Source organism: Bombus impatiens, unplaced genomic scaffold (genome assembly GCF_000188095.3).
Source record: "Bombus impatiens unplaced genomic scaffold, BIMP_2.2 scf_0034, whole genome shotgun sequence".
Lineage (NCBI taxonomy): Eukaryota > Metazoa > Arthropoda > Insecta > Hymenoptera > Apidae > Bombus > Bombus impatiens.
Genome location: NT_176453.1, coordinates 93806 through 108219, shown reverse-complemented (window position 1 = coordinate 108219; position 14414 = coordinate 93806). Strand labels below are relative to the sequence as shown.

Sequence of the window (14414 nt, the reverse complement as noted above, 5' to 3'; positions counted from 1 at the left end):
GATATCAGTTATCAGGAAAATTCCTGATCGATCGCTAGATCGCTAGATGCTAACGCTAGGAATACCACACCAGTAAAAATGACAGGTTCTACAATTTTATAAATTTGTCAATCCTCGTTTAGGGATCCCAGATGGATTAACGATACCAAAAATGTACTACATAACATGAAATTGTTTCTGTAAGAAAGTAATAAATCAATAAATATAAAAATATTCTATTACGTGTTTTTTAAAGACCAGTCATTTTCACTGGTTTCGGTAGAAATAGCTTCGTGTTAACTATCGGTAGTTCTAGTGTTAAATATTGTGAAAACGCGGATTTTATGCCGGGGATAGTAAATAATTAGGACAGGCGATTAAATTTTTTAAGTCGCCATTGTTACGTTTCGTCGTATAATTACGTGGAAATTATTCGAGGTTCGTGCACACGTTCCCGTAGAAAGTTCAAACTTTACAGAAGCGGATTCGTCGTCGGTTACGTAAATCTCAAAGCCACGAATAGGATATATATCGAGGAAGAAAAGAATGGAAAACCGGTTGGTAAATGTAGTTCTGTTTTATTCGCTTCTTATGGCTTGTTAATCGCACCTACAACAATTTCCACCATACATGTTTGCAGGTTAATAGTCTCGCCACGTTGTATAATAGTCGAAACTTGTTATATAAGAGTTCGCTCTCAAGGGAAGTACCATAAATTTGTGTAACGGATACGGGAAAGAAGCGAACAAGCAATGCGTTTCTAAGTGGTTGTAATTACAAACTTTTTTTAAACTTCTTCCTTTTTTTCAAACTTCGCGCAGATGCAAATTTCGAAAACTTTCTTTGCATACACTTCGCTACGGCGAACCGTAACTTGTGCTACGAGTGAGATAAAAGAGACTCCACGGCTCATAGTAACATGGAAATCAAAAACGTGATTACGTTGAAAGCTTCGTCTTCAGGAAGAATACATTAAAAATTCCATTAAACGCACATACATTTATTTATTTATCGAGATAACTTGTAAAACTAAACATTATACAAGTTACGTTGCATGTCGAAGTACGAATTGCACATTATTTTTTTGGATCGTTGAGCTACGACTTTTCCAGGTTAAATAAACTAAAACAGAAGATTTTTAAAGAAAACTAGAAGAGAAACCTAGTTACAGCAGTTGTTTAATTTATTTAGTTTAATCTTTTGCTCCTTACAAGCGGAATATTACCAGTGGACTGTTACTGTAACTTCTTTTTTACTCTGTAAAATATCAAACTTTTCTATTAATTCATTTTAACGCTTGATGATAAACACGTCTATGTTATGAAATATTTTTTAAAATGTTGGTCAGTCATACGACCATTGGCAATATCTCAGCTAAAGTAATAAATTAAATTGAAAATTAAAATAGATCATTTGTTAGGCATTTTCATTCTGTTGATTCCTAAATTTTAAGAATGGATTAACAGGTAAGTACGTAATACTAATAGAGAATAAACCTTGACATTGTATTCTATTGTATTCTATGCAAAATCGTCCATAGCAGCGTTTTTTAATCTTCCATTTACCACAGACTTGTTTAAACAACGGACCTTCGTGACTTAACTTAAAAATTTAAACCCTTGATATAACAAATATGTATATTTAAAACATCCATCAACTGCTCATCCACGATCTTTGTGGAGAGAAGAGATTCATTATAGATAAACAAATACACATATTAAATATGTTTCATTCGAACGGTACAGTAATAACTTGCATGTGCGAGCACTTTCATTTTATTCATAGTGAAATCGTAACGCCATTCACCAGTTAGGTTCACGAGTATTCGACAATTTTTCAGCTCTTTCTCTCATCGTTTTCGATTCTCTTATTTTAAGCCCATTGTAGCACGATTTACGATGCGAGATGTACTCACTAAAGTACGAGGGCTAACTAAAGTACGAACTTGTAACTTAAGCTTAGCTCAAGTGTTTGGACCGCTCGCGGAGGGACGCGATCGCGAGATAGCACGTCAACGAGTTGTAAATTCCCCTTACGATTAAATAATCGACGCCACGAACTGATCGATCCTCTTATTTCCATTAGGATAATAGGCGGTGGTTCAATCGAGTATACACTGAATTAACAGGTGTAAATTAGGTTTATTCAAACAACTTGTTGACTAGAGAGATAAAGCCTAATTAAGTTTCGATTGATAGACAAAGTCATTGTGTAGTGTACGCGACGTAAGCTTAGATGGTGAGTGTTAAAATGAATTAATAGGTGAGTTACAGTGAGAGTCCGCTGTTAATATTCTGTTTGTAACGAGCAAAGAATTAAACTAAATTAAACTATTATCCTATTTTCTACGTATTATTTTTGCTTATGTCGAAGAATTATTATGTCGATTTAATTATTATTATTAATTATTATTATGTCGAAGAAAAAAGTCGAGAATTAGGTCGAGAAAAAAGAATTAATTTTTGTTCGTTTCATAAGGAAATAACGGATGCACAATATCTTTTTTGTTTTATATTATTTTATCGAATTACGCATGATCAATTTTCTTCTATCAAGATAAAGATCACAACGTTCGACAGATTAGATTTCGTGTTTGTATAAAGATGCGTCCTTGTAAAACACGTGTCTGTAAAAGAAAGACACTTTTCGGACAACCTAATACATACGATAGCAATTTCAAGTTTAGCCAACGCCACTGTGTACAGTGCAAATTCCTAACGGCGTTTATAAAGCGGCGGTAATCGAAGAATTCGACGTTTCGTGCAGGCTACGGAAGTAAAACGAATCAATTAAAACGATAGGAAGTTGGGAAGGAAGAGGAGTTTAATCAAGTTGTCAAGGCAGGCGCAGGATGAAGTAGAGACGATAGATCTGGTCTCGACAACGCTCACACGTGCCATCAGGAAGGAAATTCGTTGTTCTCGGCGAGAGCCGTTCGCGCGGAAAATCGCAGCGGAGAAACCGGGGAGATAGCGAAGAGAGAGAGACAGAGAGAGGAAGAGAGAGGGAGTGACAGAGGGATGGGATCGAAGGGGTGAAGTTGAGAGTGCGCTCGGGACCTTACGGTGCGTTCGTAGATCGCGGTAGCGCGATACGGGCTATTAAGTGTATGCAAAGCAGAGTTAATTTCATTGAACTTTCCGGTGGCTCGGGCGCACAAAGTTTTCCCTCGCAGCCATGAAATGCGGGGGTTTAAACGGCCATCAGGAGAATACATAATGAGGATGAGAAAACTATACTCGGCACAGTGACTACGGAGTGAAATACCTGACGGTGCGGCGTCGCCGTGCTTAACTTGTTGGATACAGGTCTGGCGCCTCCAGTTGACGCAAGTTACTGTATTACGTTGTATTACAGGGAGGTGTTGGCGTGAATGACAGGCTTCCGTGTCACTCTTTCATCTCACGCTACGGTCCTCGCGCACAAAATAATCTTTAACCGTAAGAATTTGCTAATTAAGCGGCCCACCTATTGCTGCACGGTGAAAGTGCTTATTTGGCTGTATTTTCTTTCTCTCTCTCTCTGTTTTATACAGAGTGCTCATGGCTAACAATAAATTTATTCTTCGCTTATCGCAACGCAGACAGTCTCGGAAAATTGGTTACTCGAAGAAAACAGTTTCGAGCAAGGCTTCTCGTAAAAGTGTTTGTTTCGCGTAGAAATATGTTTAACCCATTAAGATCCGAGTGAGAGTTTATCACGAGATTGCGAATGTTGGCGTATTTGGGGGAAATTTAGGGTCGTACACATCGACAAAATCCATATAACGAGCAGAAATATTTAATAGAGATACAGAACATTCTTTATAGTATATATATACATGGTATATGGTTATTACAACTGTAGATAATGTTATCAATGGGCTATTGTTATCGTAATCAGTCGTGATAATTACATTTGAGAACAAAAGATAGAAAATAAGAATTCGATCGAAACGAAAAGCATTACGACTATGAGAATCACATTCGGAAACTAATGGTTTCAAACAAACGACAGACAACACTGGATAAGTTTCTCAAATAAATCTTATGTTGTTTTCAAAAATAATGTAAATGTATATAAATGCTTATGAAGAATGTAGCACAAATGTGTAACGTTTTGCCAAGTGTACAGTTTGAGGTAAATATACTGGCAGATAAAATGTCAGGTAAAATAGAGGAATGAAACTGATAATGAACATTGTTTGTATTACTGACAAATTTATCGTAATTAATTAGAGCAAACATAATGTCGTATCTCTAGCAAATTAATAAACCGATCTTACACGTGGAGGACTCACAACGTAAAGAATCATTCAAATAGTTCTACAATTTTATCTTTCTATGCATAATATACATTATGCTTATGATTTCACTGCTGATTTGATTACAGACAAAAGTGTTGAGGTTGGCTGATAGAAGAACGAGTGGATGAATTTGTAATTGAAAAATATATTGAAATAATTATAGGTATAAGTATAAGTATGTCTGAGATGTAGGTACAACGGGCCTTTCTTTTGGAATTTTGGAAGATCCTCAATACTTTGGTCTAGACTATTTATTATAGCTGTACTTAAATAATAGAACTTAGAAATAGTTGTTGCGATACGATCTGATTTGTTGTGAGACGATCTGATTATGTTTGCCCGAGATTTGTGACAGTGGGCTCGGGCTCGAGGTGACACAGCTGGTCGCTGAACGTAGCCACGGTCACGGGATGAACGTTTTACCTAACAGAAGAAGTACCAATATCGAGGGACACATGCTGTATTAACAAACAAGCCCCGGGCACGAGCAATGACGGCTCTACGCGGGTCTGCCTAGTAACGACGCCTGGAATTTTGTTGATATCCCCGGTCAATATGCAATTGACAAATGTGATCGTATCAGTCTTTTATTCTTGTGATCACCGTGGAGAGTTTACACACATCGTCTTGTCGGTCAGTCAGAAAGATACCGAGCGTCACAGCTAACGTCACTTTGAGTTTCAAAATATATTCAATTGAACAAAGAGTTTTCCCGTTGACCGTGGATTCGTTATTGAACCTAAGAACATTATCTTTAACATCGAGAGTGTCTAATCACCACGTTTAATTGTCAAACTCTGTTAAATCAACATTTGTACATATAATTGTAAATATACTCTCCATTGAACAACAACGATGGCTTGTCCTAATGAAGATATGTTACATGACATGATTACTAAGTCTAACGCTAGCATGACAAACCCAACAAGTATAATTATATAAGTTCAGGTATAGTGTGTGCTGATCCAGATTCTCATTCTTACAGTGTTACAATACAATAGAAGAAGGTCATGATACGAGCATGTTCATATATTTATATCAAAGCACATTACCAAAAAATTAATCCTGTAGCTTTAGCTGAAGGCTACAAGAAACAGCAATAGAAATCTACTTATAGTTCTTTTGTTTCTAGACCTTGTAACCCAAAACAAAATTTATATTCGAGGGCACAATAATATAGGCCTCTCCTTAGAATATTTTTGTTTACTAAATTCTATTCTCTTCGTAACAGCGGTCTCCGGGTCACGGATATACAAAAGTAATGATTTTTTTTTTTATTTGGAAGTAGTTTACAATCCATTCTCGTTGAGAATTATAAGTAAATTATTCTGGCGTGGTACTATAACGTGAATAATAAATGATTATCGTATGTTTGGTTCGTGTTTTTAACCTGCGGATCTGATCCGTCGTGTCAAGTAATTGAGTAATTAGTGGGTTTCGGTGGTTTTTAATTCTTATGTTACATCTATTACTGAATTTGGATATTTATTCTTTAACTGTAGGTATCTTCAGGTCGCGATGTATTGTTTCGTTGGTAACATACCAAGGTACGTCTATTAAGGACCTTAGAGTTTTCGATTGGAATCGTTGAAGAATTTCTATGTTGGAATTACTCGCTGTTCCCCATAGTTGGATCTCATAGGTCCAAACAGGTTTTAAGTTAACTTAAGTTGGAAGGTCTGCCAATGAGCCGGTAGAATTTTTTTAATTTTAATTTAAATTGCTTGGATTTATCTACGATGTGTAGCTTCCATGTCATTCTACTGTCAGGAATCATGCCTAGATATCTGACTGAATCTTTGTTTAGACAAAAGTAAGAAGTAATTACTTCAACAAAAATCAACTCGTTTCACTTGGTAAATATAAATTATAACAATGGTTTGGCATAATCGTTTGTAATAAATTCAGTTCAATAGATTATCAGCCAGTTATTCTTATAAAAAATTGCAAGTTCCAAAGTGATGATAGCAAGCGGATTTCACTGTATTTGGTGGATGAAACGAATTTCTATCTGAATCCCAATTCTTCGGTTATATCCATAAGCATATAAAAATGAATATATTCCCGTAGTATCTCTGTATTTATCATTACGTTACGACTACTTCAATATCTTTAAATTTCACAAAATTGTAGAATTTAAGTGGAGGAGATAAAAGTGAAAAAGATACTAAGCGAATCTTTGAGATTCCCTTTCGTATTCGCAATATCAAAAACAGAATTCGATCACGCAAACTGATCGAAAACAATAGAAAATAAAACGTTGCCTCGTGGGTTAAAGTTAAAACGCTTTGATTATACCCGATTAAACGAAGATTTATACGCTATCAACGTACTATTTTACCTAAGGGAAACGTTCCTTCTTTCTGGAAACTGTTCGTCTTAACTTACGTCCATCGTCGAATTCTTCGACGCTATAAAATGTTCGCAAATAACAGGTTTCGTGCGGAAGGAGAGATAACCAGCGTCGCCAAAAAGCCTTCGATGTAATTGACAGTTGCGTTCGTAGCAATTTACTCGACAGTGCTGACAATGCGGTTTCCATCGATTCATTCGTAGCATTAGAAATTTCTCTAAAAGCTGCGACCACGACGAATAAATTATCCATGGGATTCTCTAACAAAGGATCCCACTACTCCCATAAAACGTCTGCCAGCAAACCGTTTTCATTGAAACAGTATACCTTCCGTGTTTTCCATTCTGTTTTCCTGTACGCGAGCTTTGCTGTTCGTATTTTTAAAAACACCGAGAACACTGGCTTCGCTAACCCTCAACCTATATAGCCAGAGCCACACATAGGGGCCCTGTACCAACCGTTTATCGGCATTATTCTACCCACTTATGCAAATAAGATCTAACGTAGAGGGGATCGAATAAAAAGAGCCGGTCGCGGAAAAGCGATGGTCTCTTAAAGCCAGTACTTGTATAAACTTCGATCCCGTCACGTCGTAAATCGAAAACTCGCAGACAGTTTAACGCATCGCGCTGCCTTTCCATATCGGGCTTGCACTTTATGGACTGAGAGTTCTTCCCTTGCGTGCTTTGTGTTCGCTCGCGCAGTGCTTTATCACTCCTTAACATTTATTTAATGTTATGGAAAGACATCGATGGGACGTGCCACGTCGATCTACATACCGGCTCATAAATACACCGTTAAATTGAAACTTTTACTCACTTTCGTTTCTCCGTTGTTTAATCAGAATCCCATCTAGTGCCGTTTCTATTTAATTTATTCCTGAATGATACGTCTGAGGCCCTCCTCTCTTGCAAATACCTCCTCCGTGCTGATAACTTAAAGATCTTTCATAGTATCGCCAATCCATCCTAGAACTACATAGACTGAAACACTAGTGTACAATGGACTATCCCTCGACACAGATAAATGCTGTGAATCACGAGATTTAGTCAGAGGATATGCAACGTCGTTTTCCGTTACTTTCTAATTTATCGATTTAGTTTAAGATCTTTCATATTGTCCATCCTACGCTCTATCAATCCAGCGAAACCTACACAGTCTGGAAAATTGATGTACAACGAAAAGATCATCCCTCGATACAGATAAACGTTGTATCGTAAGATTTAGTCAGATCTCTCTCTAGATGATCTAGTTCAAAGCTCTGCTAACTCAATAAGGGATCTAGGCGATATGTTCTTCTCAAATTTAACTTTTCCCGAGCGCTACAAGCGCATTATTTTCCGCTGCTATAGATCATTCAGCCTTATATTTATAGAGCTGCTAAATTTTTTCATAGCACAATTACTGTAATACTGTTCTACTGTGCCTTAACGGAGGCTAATATCGTAGTATGGGTCGATAGTCTGCACTCCTTGTTTCAACGCCCATATTATTACGCTTGAAAGAATGCAACATAGATTCTTACATCTAGCTGCGAGACATTGCGATGATCCCTATCATCAGTTAAGACTATCAACTAATTCTGTCTGATCTTGGCCTCGCAACATCGAAGAGCAAAAGCTTCGTGACATCTTATTTGTACGTAAAGTGTTTAACGATCTCATAAACTGCTGATATTACGCAGACTTAGGGAATTAATGTTCCCGTGACAAATCTGCGGCAACATAAAATTTTCTACGCTCACCGCGCAACACCGAATTTGCTTACCGCACCGGCATAAGCCGCATGGCCATTAATATTAATAACGTACTTTCCGCAATTGATATATTCTTTGAATATAAGACTTTTTCTACTATCAAGAAGTCGTTATACAGCACCCTAATGCAGCTTTTTTTTAGTTGTGACGCTCATTTTTTATTTGTAAATATGTATGTTAAATTTTTATATTTTAATGGATTATTCCTGTAAGCAACAAACAATAAGTGAACCTTCGAACCGTGCCACTCTGCCAGCAGTAATTTCACGTGAATGTGACTGCATTGCGACAGAATTATCATTTATGTATGTTACTTTGATGTTGGTACCAAAAGAATAATCAATACAACAACGCAATAAAATATTGCATGAAAAAAGCGCGATTACGGTTCAAAAAAATATTGATTGTGTTTGGAAACGTGAAAAACGTAAAATAAAGTAGAGGAACAAAGTTGATAATAGATATCGTTCGTGTTATTGATAAACTAATAATAATCGATTAGGGCGAATATAATGCCGTATACATAGCAAATTAGCAAACCTAAGATCTTACACGTAGAAAACTCATAACGTAAAGAATCGTTCGAGTAGTTTTACAACTTTATTTTTGTGTGCATAATATACGTTATATTTACCACCTCATTGCAGATTCAATTCAGGCCAAAATCAACTCGTGTCGTTTTAAAGTACCTTTATCGGCTAATATCTCGTAGCTATCGAGATTTTTATCATACCGCTTTCCTTTTTTTATGAATATAAAACATTCTCAAAGTAATATACCGCTTTCATAGCTTCGGCATCGATTTTTCACTGATCTATGGTAAAGATAATATAAACGTATGACAAAGATGATGAACACGTAACAATTGGATAAAGAAGATCGTGTCCTTGTAATCGACTCTGTGCCTTTTTACAAGACACTCGTCTAGCCGTTCTTATCGCGCAGTCGACGTGCTATTATCTGGCAATCGGTAAATCCCGACACTTAATCAAACAACCTCATTCCGTTTCACGTTCTTGCGTGTCGCTGCACCATCAAGAAAGCGATCGATGTAGATCGTTAAACGTGCTACATGGCTACATCCGGTAAGTGCAGCCGAGATTACGTAAATGGCAAACGGCTTTGAACTTCGGTCTTCGATTAATCAATCCACAGGCAGAAATGCAGAGGGGCAGAAAGATCAAAGACAAAATAATTAGCTGGCGCTAGGTTGGATAGAGGTGGAACAGGTGGAAAGAGGATGGGATAGATGAATGGGTAGAGAGATGGATAGATAGATAAATAAATATAAGTTAATATACATTTGTTTATTAGACTAACACAGAGAGGCAAGAAAAACAACGACAAAATAATTTGGCAGCGTTAAGTAGGAAAGAGATCAGAGAGGTAGAGAGGTGGGAATGTGTAGGTAGATGAGACTTTATGTTTACGTATATAACATAATAATATAATATATATATGAGCCGTTCGCAGACCAAAACGTAGAGAGTAAGATGCTTATCTTACATAATTTCACTGCTTAAGTTCAAGATGAGCTGAAGTTAAGGTCTATGTTAAGTTCACTTTTGCTTTTAATTCTAATTTAATGAGATTATAATGGTGATAGGTTTTGTGCTGAGATTAGTATATAAGATAAGAGAATGTAATATATTGTAAATGAAGATATAACCGGAAGCTATCCGGAGCTAAAAGCCACGGAGCACAAATAAATATAATAATAGTATAATTTCACCGATCTTTTCCATTTTTTATTCTATAGAAATGACCAACTTGATAAATAATTTAATGTACATTAAAAATACCTACATGTATAGGAGGAGAAGAAAGGCTGCAACAAGAAGGAAGAGGGAAATGACAGGGAAACGAGAAATAGCCAAAGGCACAGACAGAGAGAATATAGGAATGACCAAGTTGGCAAATAAGTTGATGTATAAATTTCAATAGAAAAATGTATATTAAAACACATGTTACATGTATAGAAGATGAGAGACGGAAATAACGAAGAGGGAATGGTCAAAGACAAGAAAAGAGAGAATATAGAAACGACCAAGATGACAAATAAGTTGTTGTATAAATTTCATTAGAAAAATGTACATTAAAAATACCTACATGTATAGGAGGAGAAGAAAGACTGCAAGGAGAACGAAGAGGGAAATGGCAGGGAGTAGAGAAAGGACCAAAGACACAGACAGAGAGGGAACGAGGCACAGTATGCAAGGGGAATAGGAGATTTGGCATTCTATTCAGATGGTTTCGCGGGCAGACTAGAGCATACCTCGTTGAATAACTCCTTTGAAAATGCCAAACGTAGGTATCGATGGTCGCTACTACGTACTGGCACGTGCCTCGAAATCATCCTGTAAATACCATCCTTTTGGAAATGCGGCGTCGTGCCAGCATAGGCCTTGTCTGTACGCCGAGTATTCGATGGCATGTACGTGCCTGTAGAGATACATCGTTAATGGATTGCGGAATGAATGCTTTAAATTTCTCTTATTTTTTTCACTCAGTCCCTATCCTACCCCACCTTGTCCTGTCTCATCGGTGAGAAAATTGAACGACCGCTATACGACCATTCAAATTATCAGACATTTTCGATGATACTGGAAAATGATTAAGCTTAGAAAGAGAATACCAAGTACATGCTAATTCCAATTAGTAACGTTTCAATTGTGAAGAATTCGTGAGTATCGTGCACAGTGGCTGTTAACGTTTCATGACCGAATTTATTAAGCTACATAAAGAACAAAAAGGAGAAAATCTTTTTGAGAACCAGTTTATCTTATGTACTGTGGTAATGCGTTGGAGGAAAAATGTGCTGCTTCAAAAATACAAACATGTTTTATGAGTAATAGTAATCGTGATAATCAGACGTCCGATTATATAAGACATGAGTACATGTCGCTACTTCTATTTTCAGTTCTTACTAAATGGCGTAATATAAAACGCCCGCTTTGGCTCTAAGAAAGATAAGGATTTATTTACTGTTTGTAAGCATTGATAACTTTTTGCACGATAATGATAAGTCCGGTTAAAGTGTCACTTTACTATCACTCCCCTGCGCTTTTAACACTTTACATAATTTCTAAAGCACACACATCTTTAATACACATATAAACAAGCAATTCTATCGCGTTAATTTCCATCGATCTGTTGTACATTTTAATCGCAAAGATAGTTTAGCAGTTGAATATTTCTTTTTAAAAAGCATATAAGTTAGACCTGTAGCCAGTTCGTGTTTGAGACGAGTGAATACATATGACGGAACAATCAGTATTACAGACTACCGAATTTAGCCTAACATTGTCTTGTTAGAAGGTAAATTCCTCAATTCCAAATACATATATATTTAGTACGTATTTAACCTTCGAGTACAGACACTCAATCTGTAGAATCCAGACTCCAACCTTCAGTATTCAGACCACAGACTTACAGTCTGTCAAATTATTATCAATATTTTTAATTTTCTAACTTACCGATTACCACCAATAACAATCGTTATTCTTAATCTAATATAATTGTACATTCTGCAATATATATTTGTTTATTAGACTTCTATAAAATAGCGGTTGAGTACCGAGGCCCTTAAATTTTCCAATAGACGGTCGTAATAAAATAAAAACTCAGACTTCCCTCACTGAAGGGTGACTCGTAGTTAAGGGTGAAAGCGCAATATCCGTTTTCTCGCTTCGCAATTCGCTAGCAACTTCCCTTCTGAGTAAAATTATTTCATCCTTTCTTAAAGCATGATAATAACGCGAAAAACCACCGGAAGCATTGAAACGAAACTTCTCTCTCTTTGTCCAAGTATAATCCCTCTTTCTCTATTCTTTTTTTTTCTTTGTCTCTTCTTTTATTTTTTGTCATCCCACGGAACGATATCGTAATCCTGGTAAATTTCATCCTCTGGTAAATGTGTTTTCCGCTAGTGGGATTGTTTTTTTCTAATCTTTGATATTTAACAGTTAGGATAGTCCTTAGGAGATTGGATCTTATGGACGTCGGTTGCAACACCAGCTTCCTATGCTATCAGCGGAAAGAATATTGTTTCGTAAGTACATATATCGCATCCGCTACGGCATATTATTTCCGCTAATTTCGCATAATTTGCGTTTTCGTTTCTCTTTTTCCATCCAATTGTTCATCACAATCGAATCTCTTTGAATGGTTTCTGAAATTTCTCTACGAGAAAGGTCGTTCCCTTGGAGCTATCAATCTACGCGTTGATTTAATAATTATAAAAACTAGATTTTCCCATCAGGTTTCTCGCACCATCGATCCAATTTACCGTGCACCGTCTATGCACGTTTCATAGGCGTATTACGGCATCTAAAATTGTTCCAATTTAGCAGCTACTTTGCTACTACAAAACAAATGAGAATTTCCGTACAACTGGAAAGTATACTTAGGCGCGTAATAGATAAACATAAGAAGATTTATACGCATATAATATCGTATCAAATGTTACAAAATAAACTAAATATTTGACGATTACGCATATTCGTTACCAAACATTTCGATAAAACAGTATAGAGAATGGTATAAACATGTTCTTTACGAAATATATTTCTTGCAACAGCCTCCGTGGCGCAATCGGCTAGCGCGTTCGGCTGTTAACCGAAAGGTTGGTGGTTCGAGCCCACCCGGGGGCGGTTTATTTTGTTTTCTCAATTATTTATACATACAACAATTTCATAAACATAAGAACAATCCTCTTCATTTGTTTATTTGAGAATTTAATAAAAACATTTTTGTATAAATAGATCAATATCGATGATATCTGGAGATTTAATATACGACATTCGTCGTTCCTGAGAATATATTTGAAATTTTTATATCGTCTTCGATAGCCGTAGGTATCGTGAATTTAATTAGTCTGAACACTAATTGATTAATTCTTTAGCTTCGATGTTGCACTGATTCGACGTTTATGTTAAAAGTTAAACTCTGTCTTCGATTAATATCTAACGTGTGTTTAGGGAGAGATCTTTTATTTCAATTGCAATAAAACAGATTTCTACGTTTCAGATCGAGGATTTAGATCAATTACTTAATTAATTAAATAGATAAATAAATCAAATTTATTAGATTGATTTGACGTTTGAACCTTACCGAATATCTTCGATAAGCAAAAGGGCGATATCATAAATGTTACGACAAAGTAAGAGACGAAATGAAAGAGATAGGCTGTGTAGAATGTAAAATTATAAATAAATAAAAGATAATTGTGTTCGATGTGGAATAAAATAAAAACGGAAGATTATATACAAAAGAATTTCGTGATTTCTGCCACAAAATTGCAAGGCTGGCAATATATTTCTTTTCAGAAAAAAACAGCTCTCGATATACGTTTACCATATCGCAAACTCTTATCACATATATTTTCTTTTTATCAATTTACATAGCTAAAAACAAAGCTTGGGGGGAAAATCAAACGTAAAGTTTCCTCTCAGCCTATGTATCTGACCCTATAATAAAATGTTTATTAAAAACATCTCGTTTCTCCCTGCTGAGTGATTTTTATACGAACGTCGCGCGTAAGAATACGGCGAGCGTTTGAATTCCTGGGAAACGCAAGACGTTCGTTCAAAAAAATCTGAAGTTTATTTTTTCTTCCGAAAGCAAGATCAGATGGACGTAAATTTCCTTTTCCAGGAATGTGAAGTGTAAAAACTCGCTTAGAACAACGGCAAGTCGTTTTACGCTGTCACGTCTCATGCAAGGATACGTTGGACAATGCAGCCGGCATAATAGAGTGGCACTGCCTTTGCTTTTTTTTCCCCTCGGGGCGAGGAGAATTTCGCGAGAAATCGTTGGTGTCCGTCGAAAATCGTGCATGTCCTAGCAAAATGGTGGTAGAGTAAGGACGATTTCCGGGCAAACTGCAAGCCATAAAACCGATGCGAAGCGCCGAAGCATGCCAGCCTGTGAGGTCGAAGAGGCCGCGCATATGCAAACAGAAGATGTACGTGCTCGGATTTGCGTATACGCTCCGTTTGTTTGTCCTACAACCTTGGCATTGGTGAATGCACCAAGAAGAA

General features: G+C 36.6%; 1 non-coding gene across 1 annotated transcript; it reads left to right on the top strand.

Annotated features, from left to right (window-relative positions):
- The first annotated feature begins 12951 nt into the window (after positions 1 to 12951).
- TRNAN-GUU lies at positions 12952 to 13025 on the top strand. Its single transcript has one exon. It is a non-coding gene; the product is annotated as a tRNA-Asn (tRNA).
- The last annotated feature ends 1389 nt before the right edge of the window (positions 13026 to 14414 follow it).